A 5,000-nucleotide genomic window follows, 5' to 3' on the forward strand; every position below is an offset into this window, starting at 1 on the left:
CGCGGTGACCGTCGAGAGCGGAGCAAAACGTCAGCCATCTCAGCACCCTGGAACCCCCCGGGTGGCACAGGGCTGGATGGGGCTTTCGTATAGCAGGGACGGTGCTGCCTCTCGCTTCGCTCGCTGTCCGCCGCTCGCCGCTCGCTCGTGCAGCCAAAAATGGCCAGTTTTGGCCCGTTTTTGGGCCGTTTTGGCCAGTTTTTGGCCTGTTCTTGCATTGCGCGGTGACCGTCGAGAGCGGAGCAAAACGTCAGCCATCTCAGCACCCTGGAACCCCCCGGGTGGCACAGGGCTGGATGGGGCTTTCGTATAGCAGGGACGGTGCTGCCTCTCGCTTCGCTCGCTGTCCGCCGCTCGCCGCTCGCTCGTGCAGCCAAAAATGGCCAGTTTTGGCCCGTTTTTGGGCCGTTTTGGCCAGTTTTTGGCCTGTTCTTGCATTGCGCGGTGACCGTCGAGAGCGGAGCAAAACGTCAGCCATCTCAGCACCCTGGAACCCCCCGGGTGGCACAGGGCTGGATGGGGCTTTCGTATAGCAGGGACGGTGCTGCCTCTCGCTTCGCTCGCTGTCCGCCGCTCGCCGCTCGCTCGTGCAGCCAAAAATGGCCAGTTTTGGCCCGTTTTTGGGCCGTTTTGGCCAGTTTTTGGCCTGTTCTTGCATTGCGCGGTGACCGTCGAGAGCGGAGCAAAACGTCAGCCATCTCAGCACCCTGGAACCCCCCGGGTGGCACAGGGCTGGATGGGGCTTTCGTATAGCAGGGACGGTGCTGCCTCTCGCTTCGCTCGCTGTCCGCCGCTCGCCGCTCGCTCGTGCAGCCAAAAATGGCCAGTTTTGGCCCGTTTTTGGGCCGTTTTGGCCAGTTTTTGGCCTGTTCTTGCATTGCGCGGTGACCGTCGAGAGCGGAGCAAAACGTCAGCCATCTCAGCACCCTGGAACCCCCCGGGTGGCACAGGGCTGGATGGGGCTTTCGTATAGCAGGGACGGTGCTGCCTCTCGCTTCGCTCGCTGTCCGCCGCTCGCCGCTCGCTCGTGCAGCCAAAAATGGCCAGTTTTGGCCCGTTTTTGGGCCGTTTTGGCCAGTTTTTGGCCTGTTCTTGCATTGCGCGGTGACCGTCGAGAGCGGAGCAAAACGTCAGCCATCTCAGCACCCTGGAACCCCCCGGGTGGCACAGGGCTGGATGGGGCTTTCGTATAGCAGGGACGGTGCTGCCTCTCGCTTCGCTCGCTGTCCGCCGGTCCGCCGCTCGCCGCTCGCTCGTGCAGCCAAAAATGGCCAGTTTTGGCCCGTTTTTGGGCCGTTTTGGCCAGTTTTTGGCCTGTTCTTGCATTGCGCGGTGACCGTCGAGAGCGGAGCAAAACGTCAGCCATCTCAGCACCCTGGAACCCCCCGGGTGGCACAGGGCTGGATGGGGCTTTCGTATAGCAGGGACGGTGCTGCCTCTCGCTTCGCTCGCTGTCCGCCGCTCGCCGCTCGCTCGTGCAGCCAAAAATGGCCAGTTTTGGCCCGTTTTTGGGCCGTTTTGGCCAGTTTTTGGCCTGTTCTTGCATTGCGCGGTGACCGTCGAGAGCGGAGCAAAACGTCAGCCATCTCAGCACCCTGGAACCCCCCGGGTGGCACAGGGCTGGATGGGGCTTTCGTATAGCAGGGACGGTGCTGCCTCTCGCTTCGCTCGCTGTCCGCCGCTCGCCGCTCGCTCGTGCAGCCAAAAATGGCCAGTTTTGGCCCGTTTTTGGGCCGTTTTGGCCAGTTTTTGGCCTGTTCTTGCATTGCGCGGTGACCGTCGAGAGCGGAGCAAAACGTCAGCCATCTCAGCACCCTGGAACCCCCCGGGTGGCACAGGGCTGGATGGGGCTTTCGTATAGCAGGGACGGTGCTGCCTCTCGCTTCGCTCGCTGTCCGCCGCTCGCCGCTCGCTCGCGCAGCCAAAAATGGCCAGTTTTGGCCCGTTTTTGGGCCGTTTTGGCCAGTTTTTGGCCTGTTCTTGCATTGCGCGGTGACCGTCGAGAGCGGAGCAAAACGTCAGCCATCTCAGCACCCTGGAACCCCCCGGGTGGCACAGGGCTGGATGGGGCTTTCGTATAGCAGGGACGGTGCTGCCTCTCGCTTCGCTCGCTGTCCGCCGCTCGCCGCTCGCTCGTGCAGCCAAAAATGGCCAGTTTTGGCCCGTTTTTGGGCCGTTTTGGCCAGTTTTTGGCCTGTTCTTGCATTGCGCGGTGACCGTCGAGAGCGGAGCAAAACGTCAGCCATCTCAGCACCCTGGAACCCCCCCGGGTGGCACAGGGCTGGATGGGGCTTTCGTATAGCAGGGACGGTGCTGCCTCTCGCTTCGCTCGCTGTCCGCCGCTCGCCGCTCGCTCGTGCAGCCAAAAATGGCCAGTTTTGGCCCGTTTTTGGGCCGTTTTGGCCAGTTTTTGGCCTGTTCTTGCATTGCGCGGTGACCGTCGAGAGCGGAGCAAAACGTCAGCCATCTCAGCACCCTGGAACCCCCCGGGTGGCACAGGGCTGGATGGGGCTTTCGTATAGCAGGGACGGTGCTGCCTCTCGCTTCGCTCGCTGTCCGCCGCTCGCCGCTCGCTCGTGCAGCCAAAAATGGCCAGTTTTGGCCCGTTTTTGGGCCGTTTTGGCCAGTTTTTGGCCTGTTCTTGCATTGCGCGGTGACCGTCGAGAGCGGAGCAAAACGTCAGCCATCTCAGCACCCTGGAACCCCCCGGGTGGCACAGGGCTGGATGGGGCTTTCGTATAGCAGGGACGGTGCTGCCTCTCGCTTCGCTCGCTGTCCGCCGCTCGCCGCTCGCTCGCGCAGCCAAAAATGGCCAGTTTTGGCCCGTTTTTGGGCCGTTTTGGCCAGTTTTTGGCCTGTTCTTGCATTGCGCGGTGACCGTCGAGAGCGGAGCAAAACGTCAGCCATCTCAGCACCCTGGAACCCCCCGGGTGGCACAGGGCTGGATGGGGCTTTCGTATAGCAGGGACGGTGCTGCCTCTCGCTTCGCTCGCTGTCCGCCGCTCGCCGCTCGCTCGTGCAGCCAAAAATGGCCAGTTTTGGCCCGTTTTTGGGCCGTTTTGGCCAGTTTTTGGCCTGTTCTTGCATTGCGCGGTGACCGTCGAGAGCGGAGCAAAACGTCAGCCATCTCAGCACCCTGGAACCCCCCGGGTGGCACAGGGCTGGATGGGGCTTTCGTATAGCAGGGACGGTGCTGCCTCTCGCTTCGCTCGCTGTCCGCCGCTCGCCGCTCGCTCGTGCAGCCAAAAATGGCCAGTTTTGGCCCGTTTTTGGGCCGTTTTGGCCAGTTTTTGGCCTGTTCTTGCATTGCGCGGTGACCGTCGAGAGCGGAGCAAAACGTCAGCCATCTCAGCACCCTGGAACCCCCCGGGTGGCACAGGGCTGGATGGGGCTTTCGTATAGCAGGGACGGTGCTGCCTCTCGCTTCGCTCGCTGTCCGCCGCTCGCCGCTCGCTCGTGCAGCCAAAAATGGCCAGTTTTGGCCCGTTTTTGGGCCGTTTTGGCCAGTTTTTGGCCTGTTCTTGCATTGCGCGGTGACCGTCGAGAGCGGAGCAAAACGTCAGCCATCTCAGCACCCTGGAACCCCCCGGGTGGCACAGGGCTGGATGGGGCTTTCGTATAGCAGGGACGGTGCTGCCTCTCGCTTCGCTCGCTGTCCGCCGCTCGCCGCTCGCTCGCGCAGCCAAAAATGGCCAGTTTTGGCCCGTTTTTGGGCCGTTTTGGCCAGTTTTTGGCCTGTTCTTGCATTGCGCGGTGACCGTCGAGAGCGGAGCAAAACGTCAGCCATCTCAGCACCCTGGAACCCCCCGGGTGGCACAGGGCTGGATGGGGCTTTCGTATAGCAGGGACGGTGCTGCCTCTCGCTTCGCTCGCTGTCCGCCGCTCGCCGCTCGCGCAGCCAAAAATGGCCAGTTTTGGCCCGTTTTTGGGCCGTTTTGGCCAGTTTTTGGCCTGTTCTTGCATTGCGCGGTGACCGTCGAGAGCGGAGCAAAACGTCAGCCATCTCAGCACCCTGGAACCCCCCGGGTGGCACAGGGCTGGATGGGGCTTTCGTATAGCAGGGACGGTGCTGCCTCTCGCTTCGCTCGCTGTTCGCCGCTCGCCGCTCGCTCGCGCAGCCAAAAATGGCCAGTTTTGGCCCGTTTTTGGGCTGTTTTGGCCAGTTTTTGGCCTGTTCTTGCGTGGTGCGGTGACCGTCGTGAGCGGAGCAAAACGTCAGCCATCTCAGCACCCTGGAACCCCCCGGGTGGCACAGGGCTGGATGGGGCTTTCGTATAGCAGGGACGGTGCTGCCTCTCGCTTCGCTCGCTGTTCGCCGCTCGCCGCTCGCTCGCGCAGCCAAAAATGGCCAGTTTTGGCCCGTTTTTGGGCTGTTTTGGCCTGTTTTTGGGCTGTTCTTGTGTGGCGCGGTGACCGTCGTGAGCGGAGCAAAATGTCAGCCATCTCAGCACCCTGGAACCCCCCGGGTGGCACAGGGCTGGATGGGGCTTTCGTATAGCAGGGACGGTGCTGCCTCGCGCTTCGCTCGCTGTTCGCCGCTCTCCGCTCGCTCGCGCAGCAAAAAATGGCCAGTTTTGGCCCGTTTTTGGGCTGTTTTGGCCAGTTTTTGGCCTGTTCTTGCGTGCCGCGGCGACCGTCGTGAGCGGAGCAAAACGTCAGCCATCTCAGCACCCTGGAACCCCCCGGGTGGCACAGGGCTGGATGGGGCTTTCGTATAGCAGGGACGGTGCTGCCTCTCGCTTCGCTCGCTGTCCGCCGCTCGCTGCTCGCTCGCGCAGCCAAAAATGGCCAGTTTTGGCCCGTTTTTGGGCTGTTTTGGCCTGTTTTTGGGCTGTTCTTGTGTGCCGCGGCGACCGTCGTGAGCGGAGCAAAATGTCAGCCATCTCAGCACCCTGGAACCCCCCGGGTGGCACAGGGCTGGATGGGGCTTTCGTATAGCAGGGACGGTGCTGCCTCTCGCTTCGCTCGCTGTCCGCCGCTCGCCGCTCGCTCGCGCAGCC

This window comes from Musa acuminata, unplaced genomic scaffold (genome assembly GCF_036884655.1).
Source record: "Musa acuminata AAA Group cultivar baxijiao unplaced genomic scaffold, Cavendish_Baxijiao_AAA HiC_scaffold_517, whole genome shotgun sequence".
Lineage (NCBI taxonomy): Eukaryota > Viridiplantae > Streptophyta > Magnoliopsida > Zingiberales > Musaceae > Musa > Musa acuminata.